Below are 14,050 nucleotides of genomic sequence, written 5' to 3' on the forward strand. Positions count from 1 at the left end.
GAGGAATAAAGCAAAACAACGTATTGTTGTGTGTACAGTTTACGTTTAAAAATATGTATAATGAAAAAGAATATAAATAGGAGAAACCATTTGTCTAATGGTTTAAGTGCCCTACTATCGTAGCTAAAATTTCTGTTGACAAAAGAAACAAAAGCATACATTTTTATAGGAGAACATTTTCTTTCTCACAGTCAGTTTTAACAGAAAACCTATACATTGTTGTTTAAAGAAATATTAGTCTATGCCTATCTGAACGTTTAATAGAGTATCGTTTGAAATTTGTAGAAAATCGGTCAAGAAATTTCGATACTTTTGCTAACAACGTTTCATTATTACATATTTTACACATATATTTGTACATTATGTAGATTAAAAAACACATATTCTATATTAGTCAAACGTTTATTAGAGTAACGTGTAAAAATTTGAAGTAAATCGGTCGAGTGAATTTTGAACTTTTTAGTAACTGTGATACCCTTTTATATGTTACATAGATACTTATTTATTACGAATATTAAAAAAGAATAGCCAGTGTCCACCTAAGTGTTGATTAAAGTACTGTATAAAAATTTGAAGTAAACCGGTCAAGAACTCTTCGAGATTTTTGGAAATAACGTTTCTCTTTTAAGTACTAAATATTTATTTATATATTACATATATTTAAAAAATGGGAATATAATAACACGCATGTCGACATTTCGAGTCAGTCAACTGACTACTTTTCGTGTTTAGCGAGCATAAACATAGTCAAGTTGAATTTTTACACATAAAGATTCGCCAATCGTACAGAGTGTGGCATTGCAATGTGCCGGTCGAAAACACTATCGGCAAAAAAGTGGATTTTGCATATACAAAGTGTTACACTACGAGACGTGTTGCTCGACCCCTACGGTAAGCCGGTTCGAATCCCGGTGGAGGAAAAAATTTTCACAGCCGGTATTTGATGGGGAAGGAGAGGAGAGGTGGTGGCAAGAAGTTCCTGATCACAAGACTTTGCGTCAATGTCCTGGTTTAAATACCAAACCTTTGCGTGATGTCTCATCAAGTGACAGCCTGTGACACTGTTGGTTGTGATCCGTCCGTCTGATGGGGACGTTAAGCTTGGCGAGCCTGTTACTGCTATTCGCGAGGCGTAGGCTACGTGGCAGCACCGGGTGTCACCCTTTCACTTTATGAAACGTCCCCTTTGAACAATTTATATATGACTGTGCTTAACCTGACACACAATACTTTGTTAGCGCAACGCAATCTGACTTTCAAAATGCCCTACAAAAGAATGGCCCTGACTAACATTAAACTATACCTTTCACAAATCACTTACCTCACAAAAATCTTCGCTGCTCAAGCTACTGCAATACAGCAAGCGCCACTACTGCCAGCTAAATAAAAGATTCAAACTACTAAAGGCACTAACTACTGATAGGGATAGTTAGCAAATGAAAGATATTAATAGAGAACAAACAATGTATTTACCTTAATATCATCACAAGTCATAATATATATATCAGTTCATGACAAATTGCAAAGTTCCGCCATCTCTCTCCCCACATCCACCACTGCTGGCGGCTCACCTCCAACTGCGCAACGCTACGCGCTGTTCACAGCCAGCTGCCTAACACTACAATGGCGAGTATTACAACAATGCAAAGCAGCCACAGACTGCCCACAGCACAGCCTAGAGGTGGCGTTACTAATAAAAAACCTAAACAGCCTACTTACATAGAGAAAACATAAACAGCCTACTTACAACTTCTCTCATCATCAGCACACAATACAAACATTACAGTACCCTCCACACAGACACACACACACACACACACACACACACACACACGCACACACACACACACACACAATACACGTACATGTTGTTGTTCTGGTCTTCAGTCTTGAGACTATGTTTGATGCAACTCTCCATGCTACTCTATCCCGTGCAAGCTTCTTCATCTCCCAGTACTTACTGCAACCTCCATCCTTCTGAATATGCTTAGTGTATTTATCTCTTGGTCTCCCTCTACGATTTTTACCCTCCCCGCTGCCCTCCAATACTAAATTGGTGATCCCTTGATGCCTCAGAACATGTCCTACCAACCGATCCCTTCTTCAAGTCAAGTTGTGCCACAAGTTCCTCTTCTCCCCAATTCTATTCGATACCTCCTCATTAGTTATGTGATCCACCCATCTAATCTTCAGCATTCTTCTGTAACACCACATTTCGAAAGCTTCTATTCTCTTTTTGTCCGAACTACTTATCGTCCATGTTTCACTTCCATACATGGCTACACTCCATACAAATACTTTCAGAAACGACTTCCTGACACTTAAATCTAAACTCGATGTTAACAAATTTCTCTTCTTCAGAAACGCTTTCCTTGCCATTGCCAGTCTACATTTTATATCCTCTCTACTTCGACATAATCAATTATTTTACTCCCCAAATAGCAAAACTCCTTTACTACTTTAAGCGTCTCATTTCCTAATCTAATTCCCGCAGCATCACCCTATTTAATTGGACTACATTCCATTATCCTCGTTTTACTTTTGTCGATGTTCATCTTATATCCTCCTTTCGAGACACTATCCATTCCGTTCACCTGCTTTTCCCGGTCCTTTGCTGTCTGTGACAGAAATACAATGTCATGGGCGAACCTCAAAGTTTTTATTTCTTCTCCATGGATTTTAATACCTACTCCGAACTTTTCTTTTGTTTCCCTTACTGCTTGCTCAATATACAATATACACGTACATATAGTATTACAAATAATGTAATGGAGCATGTTGTTAATAAATAAACAAAACAAACTACGAGACGTGTACAGCTTCCAGTTGTCCTGCTGCGTGTTGTAGGCTGGCGCGAGACGCCGGAGGCTGGGTGCTGCTGCAGCTGTCCAACGGCTCTCTGGTGGGCGGCGGGGGCGGCTGGCGGCCTCGCGACGACGGCCTGCAGTCGCTGCTGGCCCGGCACCCGCTGCCGCAGCCGCAGGCAGAGCGGCGGCCGCCAGCCGGCGAGGCCAGGGCGCGGAGGCCGCGCGGCGCCGGCAACGACGCCGTCAGCCGCAACATCAGCCTCGTGCTCGAGAACCTGCTCAAGAACTACGAGAGCAGCCAGCTGCCCAGCCACGGCAGGGGTCAGTACCGCACCTGCCTACCTGCCTCTCGTAAGCGCAACTCACAGTGTTCACTGGCGTGCAAAACATAAGCACGACAGTAAACTCGTATGACGTGTCACTTGAGCCGTGCGTAGCTCATGTTCGTGCCCTCTATTATCTAACATCTTGTTGTACCATATGGCCGCCTCGTCATTTTAAATTTCAATTACTGATGTCACTGAATTACTGTCTTGCCTGCCCGTGAGTGGGAGCAGCAGTTCGAGACGGACCAGCAATGCAGTCGGGGACGGAGCCCCAGTGAGGTCGGCACAGCCAGTACCAGTGGGAACGACCGTTGGTTGGTCGTTGAGTCGGTCGTCTCTCCGACGACGTATATTTTGATCGGCTCCTTCCTGTGCAGAGACGTCGGTTGTGTTACCTCTGCATGGTTAGGTCAGAGCCAGTGTCTCCGGGACGTCGTCCGACCGAAGGAAGAAAGACAGTTGCAGACACGCCAGCAGTGCAGTCACGATGTAGTAACAGTCGCGGACGGACGAGCAGTCCAGTCGGTTGATTGGCGTGGAGCAGCAAGCAAGCCCCCGTCCCACGGATTCGAGCTGGAGTCGTTGGCGGCTTGTAGTTAGACGGCTGAGGTGTTTTCGGTCGTTGTGGGTGCCAATATTCTGTGTGTCGTTGTATTGAAATCTTGTGGTCGTTTTGCTGGTTGCGTCGAGCGGAACTGATTTGATTGATTGGTCGGTCGGCCGGCTGTCAGTTGAGTTGCCTTCCGATTAAGAGATGGTTGTCAGGCTGCCTGTCTCGCCTAAACGGGCGTTAGTGTTACAATTCCAGGCCGACCTTGGGAACTTCTAAGCGCCGTTCCGTGTCTGTTACATAGTAACTTCCCTGATTCAGTTTTAGGTATTTGGTTGATGTGTGGCCTTCAGCCGAGTTTTATATATCCTGAATTAATGTTCTTCCCTTAAGGCATGAGATTGTTGTTCTTATAGGCACCTTCAACCGAATATTACATCAAATCTTTTAAGGCCTTAAGCCGTTACATCATTGTGTTGATGTGTGGCCTTCAGCTGAGTTTTAATATCTCTTAAATTAATGTTCTTGTCTTGCCCTTAACGCACGCGGTTGTGATGTTTTTGTATGGGGCCTTCAGCCGAATTTGCTTCAATTGTTTTAAGATTAGGCCTTCTTCCGTTGGATTGAAACACTTGTTACAGCTTAATATGCGGCCTCCAGCCGAGTTCCATTAAAATTAAAGAGCTAAGGCCTTCAGCCTGTTTAGATTGAAGATTTAGAAAATATTTTGGGTGCACCTCCAAAAGAACCTTATATGCCAATTTCTTACTTAGGCCTTGCGTCTTGGATTTTGAGTGAGGACTTCAGTCGATCTTAATTTAATCAAACGAGATCCATTATAACTTTGAGTGCTTTATATTCTTGTGTAATATTGTGTGTGGACAAATAAAGTTTGTATGTTGAGTGCAACTGACAGCAACCTCATTTTGCCCCTTTCCATAACCTAATCCGCTCTGTACTGCTAGCCCAGGCATTTCAACTGCCAGGTAACATAACTCTGTGAAACTTGGGCCATACACATAAAGAACAGCTATAGTACATAGATGTGACAAAAGTCATGGGATACATATATGCACATATACAGATGGCGGCAGTATCGCGTACACAAGGTTTAAAATGGGCAGACCATTGGCGGAGCTGTCATTTGTACTCAGGTGATTCATGTGGAAGGTTTTTCCTACGTGATTAAGGCCGCACGATGGGAATTAACAGAGTTTGAACGCGGAAAGATAGTTCCCATTTCGGAAATCGATAGGGAATTCAGTATTCGTGGATCCACAGTGTCATTACCTCTCACTGCGAGAAACGCAGTGGCCGACAGCCTTAACGACCGAGAGCAGCAGGGTTTACGTAGAGTTGTCAGTGCTAACATGCAAGCAACACTGCGTGAAATAAACACAGAAATCTTTGTGGGATGTACAATTAACACATCCATTAGGACAGTGCAAAGTAATTTGGTGCCAATGGACTTTGGCAGCAGACGACAGACGCGAGTGCCTTTCCTAAAAGCACGACTTCGCCTCCCGCGCCTCTCCTCGGTTCGTCATGATATCGGTTGGACCCTAGACGACCGTAAAAACATGGCCGGGTCAGACGAGTCCCGATTTCAATTGGTAAGAGCTGATGGTTGGGTTCGAATATGGGGCAGACCCCACGAAGGCATCGACCAAAGTTGTCAAAAATGGCTCTAGGCACTATGGGACTTTGAAACGACGCCTTCGAAAAATTATAAATGACAGTGCTGGAAAAACTCTTACGTTATTTGATTTTCAAACAGCTGAGCAAAACTGAACGTACTCAGACATTTCTCTCTTTACTTATTCTGATCATCACTAAACTGACGCACAATATTTTTTTTAGCGCAAAGCAATCTGACTTTCAATAATCCCTACAAAAGAATGGCCTTGACTAACAATAACCTATACCTTTCATGAATCACTTATCTCACAAAAATCTTCGTTACTCGAACTATTGTAATACAGCGAGCGCCAATGTTGCCAGTAAAATGAAATATTCTAACTACTGAAGGCAGTAACTACTGATAGGCATAGTTAGCAAATGAAAGATCTGATAGAGAAAAAAATATATATTTACCTAAATAATGTTCAAAAGTCATGATATATGTATCTATCAATTCATGACATCCATCTTTACAAATTTCCTTTTTCCTGACGGACACACGTCCAGATCGTCCGCTTATAGCAACCTCTCAAAACTCAGGCATCTCTCTCTCCACATCCACCACTGCTGGCGGCTCACTTGCAACTGCCCAACGCTACGCGCTGTTCACATCCAACTGCCCAACACTACAATAGCGAATATTCCAACAATGCCAACCAACCACAGACTGCACACAGCACAGTCAGTGATTTTCATATAGAGCACTACGTGACGTTAGCAACATAAAATCCTAAACAGCCTACTTACAACTTAACATCGGAGGTCATCAATCCCCTAGACTTGAACTACATAAACCTAACTAAGCTAGGAACATCACACACATCCATGCCCGCGGCAGGATTCGAAACTGCGACCGTAGCAGCAGCGGGGTTCCGGAGTGGAGCGCCTAGAACCGCTCGGTCACAGCGGCCGGCCCAAAGTTGTCAACAAGGCATTGTTCAAGATGGTGGTGCCTCTGTAATGTTCTGTACTGTGCTTACGTGGAATGGACTGCGCTCTTTGATTAAACTGAACCGACCAATGTGCTTACGTGGAATGGACTGCGCTCTTTGATTAAACTGAACCGACCATTGACTGGAAACGGTTATGTTTAGGTACCTGAACAACATTTATAGCCATTCATGGACTTCACGGTCCCGAGCAACGATGTCGTGTCACCGGGCCACAGTTGTTCGCCGTTGGTTTAAAGAAAATTCTAGACAACCGCCCAGATCGCCCGAAATGAATCCCATCGAACATTTATGAGACATAGTCGAGGGGTCAGCTCGTGCACAAAATTCTACACCAGCAACACTTTCGCAGTTACGGACGGCTCTAGAGGCAGGGGACTTCCATCGACTTCTTGAGTCCATGCCATGTCGAGTTGCTGCACAACGCTGGCCAAAAGGAGGCCCGACACGGTGTTAGGAGGTATCCCCTAACTTTTGACACTTCAGTGTCTAGTGTATAGTACAGAAGGTAACAAAGAAATACGCAACAAGAGGAACAGACCCAAAGACAACAATTACAGTGAAGTCGCCGCCATTCATGATGATCCTTTGGATGATACAAAAGGCAAGACATAGTTCTTAATAGACTGTATGATCGCCATACCCGGCAATATATGCTCTGCAACGGATTCCCTTGCTTCCCACAAGATGTATGAGTTTTTGCGATAGCGTGTTCCATCCCTCCACCAGCGTGCTTGACAGTTACCGGATGGTCGTTGGTGCATGTGGACGTGCTGTAATACCTCTTCCCGATGCATCCCGTACGCGCTCCACGGGATTTAAGTCTGTCGGACGGGCAGGCCAGTCAGTTCGCCGAATATCCTCTCGTTCACCACCTCTTGTCATATGAGGGCACGTCGAACATGATTGTTTTGGTGGTCGAGGTGTTATGATGTAAGCACGGATAATATTGCATTGAGGTACTTACCTCTAGATCTTTGTATTCATCACAACGTTATTGTGACACTATAATCTTTCCTCACGTGCGTCTTTTCAGCGGTGCGTTCGGTACTGACTTTATTTTTATGGATGAAAATCGGCTACCACGTCGAATAGCACAGGAGGAGGACAGCTTGGAACGAGAGGATATTTGGCAAATGGACTGGTTTGGTCACTCCCTTGACTTTAATGACATCTAGCATGTGTGGGATGCGTTGGGGGAAGTATTGCAGCTCGTCATGATGTACCAACGACAATCCGGCAGTTGTAAACCGCACTCGTGGACGGATGGAACGGCCTACCACAAGAACCCCTTACTAACCTTGTATCCAGCGTGGAAGCACGTCGTAAAGCGTGCACTGCTGTCTATGGTGATCACACGTCGCATAATCTAACAACTATGTCCCACGTATTACAATGTCCGTGGGATGATCATAAATCACGGTGACTTCAGTGTAACTATGGCGGAAAGGATCTGCCCCGTTCGCACATCCCCTTGAGCACACTGTGACTGAAGCTACCCGATTTGTTGCTGTGTCAATGCGAGCTGTCCAACGTAGTTTTTTTTTTTAAATTCTCATCATCGCGAAGTTTTTCCAACAAAATTACCGGTTTCGGCTGTGCAGCAGCATCTTCAGAATTTGTTATTCTGCTGAGATATATCAATGTTATGAACTGTTGCAGTACAACAGGAGGAGAGATTCTGAAGACAAACAGCGGAAACTGGTAATCTTCTTCAAAACTCTTTGCGACAAAGATAGCTAAATAAAAAATTAAAGCGTTTGATCGCTCCCTAGAGGATCATTTTATGTCGGATTTTACTGTCCTACGTATCTACAAGGGGTAATGTACCAGTCGCAGCCATGTAACACGGCACGAAAACGGTGTTTGCAAAAAGATCCTAAGGGACAGGAGACGGGTGCCACGCATGCAATGGCCGTCGATTTCAAACCGAACAGGTTTTGTCGCTGTCGATGAACTCAGGTCCATCTCAACAAGTTTGCGAGTAAATACTGCGAAGGGATTACAGTTTTAAACATAGCTGTTACTCAGCAACCGTATACTAGTTGGAACATAGGATTACACAGCCAGCCGGATGCTGAAACTGCGAAGGGAAGTGCACGTAGTGGATATTTGAAGTCAGGTACCTCAGAAGAGACCTTCACTTACAGCGGTGCATAAGGCTACGCGTCTTCAGTGGGCCAAACAACACAGGAACTGGACAGTAATTGATTGGACGCTTGTACTCTGGGACGAGGATTCGCAATTTTGCCTCTTCTTCAAATGACGCAAGACATCGAGTGCACCAATAGTCCTATGAGGCGTTTAACCCACAGTGTGAGGAGGATGTAGTTCAGAACGGAGGTGGTACTATGACTTTTGGGAGTGTTTTTCACACAATGACTTGAGCTAACTCTGTCAGATAACGTGAACGTTAACCTGGATGTGATCTGAGGTTTTCCAGGCCCATATGCTGTTTCCAAGGTTCTCGGGTGAGTTTCCGCATCTAAACGTCGTAAGTCCACGATTTTTCAGCGAACAACAGTTCCGCCATCATCAGATGGTGCTGATGGAAAAGTGTCTATTGCGCGCAGGCGGTTATTTTTACCTAGCGGCCCAGAGTTCGGGCTTCGTCGGCCCAGCTCTCTGTCTCGTGGGGTCGGGAGTGCTACTGCTATGGTAGAGGAAAGAGAAAGTGAGAGGGGGGGAGGGGGGGCAAGACGCTGAACGCTAGTTGCGACAGAGACGGCGGGTGGAAGGCAGCTGTGAAGGCTCCCCGCCACCACAGCAGCCACACGCCCCCCTCCCCTGTCTCACCAAATCACCGAGCAAGGGGCGTGGCCAGCGAAGCCCGAACTCTGAATCGGCCGGTATAAAGAACTCCAGCGTATAGCAGATACTTATACCATCGGCAGCACCTGATGATGAAGGAATGGTTCTTCGCCGAAATATCGTGGAGCTCCGACGATTGGATCCGACGGTACACCCGAGAACCTTGGAAGAATAAACCAGGATGTTTATTTCAACATTCTCCATACCAAGTATTGCTGTTTCTTCTACATCTTCACGATACTGTGGACACGTCCATCTTCTGCCAGCCGTTTTGACAGGGCAGCACACGTGCGAAAACTCTGTAATTTTGTAGCTCTGCGAGATCTGATTATCAATGACTGGTTTTAGTTTAGGATATGTCATATGTGAAGATTGTCTTCCTGACCAAATTCAGATCATTATATAGAACCTTTGTGTAAGGAGTTGTCAAACGAAAAGGCACGAAACGTCGTAACAGTCAAACCGGTTGAAATTTGCATATGCCTCTTCGGAATAACGTAGTGAGACATGTAGACAATGGAATCACGCGTCGTCTCCTTCCCTAAAAAATTCAAAGCTGTGCCCTCGGCAGGCAAGGTGATGCTCACAGTTTTCTTCTCGGCGTCCGAGGTCCGATACTTATCGAATTCCTCAAGCACGGAGAAACCAATAACAGTGATGTGAGACGCTCCATAGTAAAACGCCTGGACTGATCTTGTATGGAGATTCTGCTCCACGATAACGTGCGTCCACATGTATCCAAGGTCACACAAAGTGTATTGGCCAAGTTCAAGTGGCAGTAGCTCGAGTAGCCGCCATACAGCCCGGCCATTTGGCCCTGCGACTATCACGTGTTTTGGTCCGCTAAGAGAAGCATTTCAAAGAGAAGCGCTTCAATTCGGACGGCGAACTGAAGGACAGAATGGAGGACTGGTTCCTGCCCCAGCCACAAGAATTATGGGAACAGAAAATCTTTTGGCTAGTGAAACAGTGGGATAGTTGTGCTCAGAACTCTGGTGATTACCTTTGAATCAAGACTTCAATTATACCCACAGTGTTGTTCCGTACCTTTTCTTTTGAACATTTCTCATAATTAAACTGTCTCTACTTGACAGCCCCCGTAAAAAATGAGTGATTGTAGAGTAATGAAGCTCTTTGCAAACATTTGTAAGGATAAGTGGAAGAAAAATAAGGAAAAACCATTGATAGAAACATACTAGTATTTTAATTTCCACATGAGAGGGTAACATTTGTTAACTCAATGCTATGGTTACATTCCAATTACAAATGTCGCTTAATGTGACGACCATCTGCTTCCACGACAGCCTGTTATGACACTAGAGATTGCTCTACTGCTGACCGGAAAATCTCAACTTTGATGTTGGCCAGCGAGGCACAGCTCGTGCATTTCTTGAAGATCTCACATGACGTCCAGCGTTCTCAGGTATGACAACAGTAACTTCTTCAACAATTTGTGGTGTAGTGTGTCGTCGGTATCTCCCAGGATCAGTTCAAAAACCACCCTCCTAATGTGAACTTCCGAATCATGTTCTTCATCCCCGGTACCAAATTCAGAAAGTCAATAACGCGTTGTTCCACCTCTGGCCCGTATGCAGGCAGTTATTGAGGGTGGCATTGATTGACAGAGTTGATGGATGCCCTCGTGAGGGATATCGTGCCAAATTATGTCCAATTGGAGCACTAGACCGTGAAAATCCCGGACTGGTTGGAGGGCCCTGCCTATAATACTCCAAACTTTGTCAATTGGGGAGAGATCCGGCGACCTTGCTGGCCAAGGTAGGCTTTGGCAAACACGAAAACAAGCAGTAGAAACTCTCGCCGCGTGCGGGCGGGCATTATCTTGCTGAAATGTAAGCCAAGGACGGCTTGCCATGAAGAGCAAGAAAAAGGAGCGTAGAATATCACCGACGTACCACTGTCCTGCAACCGGTGCCGTGGATGACTTCCAACGGTGTCCCGCTACGAAACGAAATAGCACCCCAGATCATCACTTCTGGTTGTCAGGCGCTATGACGGGTGGCAGCCAGGTTAGTAATCAACCACTGTCTGAAGCATCTCCAGACACATTTCGGTCTTGAATATTATTGACTAGAGTAGAATTGCCACGTTCGTATCCCACTGCTGTGCGGGAAGTCTCTAGTCACGTCTTCGGTGGCTATTGAGGAGCAGTTCGATGCAGGCCTCATCACTGAAGTCAGGTCTAGCCCGGTCAATGAGATTCCCGTCCGAAGGCGATAACATAAGGAATAGGACGTTCTCCACAGATTCGACTAAATAAGAAACATGTGGAAAAGTGAGAAAGAGAACGTATAGACCGATAAAACATGTGTCAAGACAGCGGGGAATAATTTCCTTGGTACCAGCGGGAGCTGTAGAGGGTCAGAACTGTAGAGGAAGACAGAGATTAGAATACAGTTAACAATAACTGGGCACGTTGAGCTCAAGAGTTTCTCTGATATGAAGAAAACGGCATAAGAGAGAAATTTGTGGTGGGTCGCATCAAACCAACCAGAAGACAAAAAAAAGAACTTGTCACAAACAACCAACATTCAAATGCCATTTCCGAATGAGAAACGTTCTGCGTCGTCATCTTTTCTTATGTAACGAATGTTCACATCGTCGTGCTCGTCCGGTTGCGCTTAATGCTAATGATTTGCATATCCAAGCAGGTACCACACTCTTCCTGCCAGGTGAACGATTGTTGCATGTAGACTTCAAGGTGTTGCAATTTTAATGCCCAGCAATGTATTTCAAGCCATTTTCAATGTGTTACCGGATCTGTTTCTTCACTCGCCAACAGAGCCACAACCATTAGTGACTAGAGTCGTAAAACTGCCGTATGGTACAGTGTCTAGAAGTCGACTACGGTAATTTTTCTAGTACCTTCTGTCAGTTGTGATTGTAACCACGTTACCTGCACGCTAGGTGTGTTGCATACCTCTCGGGCGTTATCTCATTCCGATCGGTTTGTTTGTGTGTGTGATCAGTGTCTGACCATATTCCCCTGGAAGCTGAAAGCGGTGAATTGTCTAGAAACTTAGTGTGGATGCATAAAGGGCCAACTAACCTCCGGAACATTTTTGTTCTACGTGGTTCTCCTCCTGACTGTTACCTAAACATACACAATATTTGTAGGAAAATTGAAACTGCTATTGTTAAATTCAGATTTTACTCGAGAATGATCGATTTTTATCGTGAAACAGTGTGATGGTATGGCAAAAATTTTAAAAAAAAGTCGTATTTATAATATTGGGCTAGGAAAAGCAGCTTCCTCAAGAAAAGGAAAATTTAAAAAATACAGAACAAAGTATATCAAACATCGCTTCAAGACTTCGTCAAACTTACATAAAACATGTTTCTGTTACTGCTGAACAATTTTCGCATTTATCAGTTATAAAAAGAAACTCGTGCCTTTGATCACGACGAAGAACGTTCTGTTGAATACAAAGTAACAACTGTTATATAGATTTTTTGCGTTTGTGCAAGTAAACTGTACTTGCATCAAAAGTAATTGTTTTGACTGCATAAAAGCGCGTTAGTTAAGCGAGCAGCTAAGTATTTTTGTAACTCACAAAATGCAATTTATATTTGGACAAGCACTGAACGATCCGTGGTTCTCATTATCTGTTAAACAAACAATAAACAAAAAAAAGTCTTCGGCTCCCAGTTCCTTTCTCACCCATTCCTTTATGTTTCTTTCTCTACCAGTGCACCAATACTATTGGTAATCCTACAATTTACTGTACTGTATAAAAACTATCGAGAGGTTGGTTTGGCAGAGTGCAACTCTATCAGTGACGGAACTCCCCTGACCGAACAGTGACGCGGAGCCGGGCAGGCGCCAGACGGCGCTAGCAGCCGGCACAGAGCGTGTGCTCTGCAACCGCTCGCTATCCGCTGCTGCCGGGCTGACGGCGTGCAATGGCACGCAGAGCACGAGCGGCGCCGACGAACCCATATATAAGGCCGCTTCGACGCCGCCCGCACCGCACCCAGAGATTGACTGCGTGCGCTAAACGGTGTGGCAAGCGACACATTTAATTGGTAATGTCGGACTCGACACCACCATTACGCACAGTTTTTTGTTCAGTTTTCTCACTTGCCCGGTGCTTCTACAGTGATTTAGTATTTGCCTTCACTTTCACGACACGCACTTCTATGTAGATTGTCAGCTATAACTCTCACTTCCATTTTCACTCAAATAACAACCGAATGACAGATTCGATAAATCACATGTTCTGTGCGTCTATTTGTTACGGTTTCAAGCGTTGTAACGTTTCTCCTTGAAACGCATTATTCACATAGTGCGACAATGTAATGTGACAGTTTTAACTGAGGTACATATTAGTACATATTATAGGGATTCTTTTAATTTTGTTCTCAAGTTTTCTATTGATTTTCGTTAAGAAAAATTGCAGCAAATTGTTCCTGTAATTCTAATTTTATTTTTAACGTTTTAATACATTTGAAACCGAGCGAGGTGGCGCAGTGGCTAGCACACTGGACTCGCATACGGGAGAACGACGGTTCAACCCCGTGTACGGCCATCCTGATTTAGGTTTTCCGTAATTTCCCTAAATCGCTGCCGCGCGGGATTAGCCGAGCGGTCTGAGGTGCTGCAGTCATGGACTGTCCGGCTGGTCCCGGCGGAGATTCGAGTCCTCCCTCGGGCATGGGTGGGTGTGTTTATCCTTAGGATAATTAAGGTTAAGTAGTGTGTAAGCTTAGGACTGATGACCTTAGCAGATAAGTCCCATTAGATTTCACACACATTTGAACATTTTAAGGGAGGACTCGAACTCGAACCTAAATCGCTCGAGGCAAATGCCGGGATGGTTCCTTCGAAAAGGGCACGACCGACTTCCTTCCTCTCCTAATCCGACGAGACCGATAACCTCGCTGTCTGGTCTCCTTCCCCAAAACAAC

General features: G+C 44.8%; 1 protein-coding gene across 1 annotated transcript in view; it reads left to right on the plus strand.

The window, feature by feature from the left end:
• The first annotated feature begins 3,005 nt into the window (after positions 1 to 3,005).
• The window catches only part of LOC126474531 (gamma-aminobutyric acid receptor alpha-like), a 192,281-nt gene continuing 181,236 nt past the window's right edge, over positions 3,006 to 14,050 (plus strand). The window contains exon 1 of the mRNA XM_050102002.1: positions 3,006 to 3,128. The gene's annotated coding sequence lies outside the window, so the exon portion shown is untranslated. The remainder of the gene's footprint in view (positions 3,129 to 14,050) is intronic.

Source organism: Schistocerca serialis, chromosome 4, assembly GCF_023864345.2.
Source record: "Schistocerca serialis cubense isolate TAMUIC-IGC-003099 chromosome 4, iqSchSeri2.2, whole genome shotgun sequence".
Classification (NCBI taxonomy): domain Eukaryota; kingdom Metazoa; phylum Arthropoda; class Insecta; order Orthoptera; family Acrididae; genus Schistocerca; species Schistocerca serialis.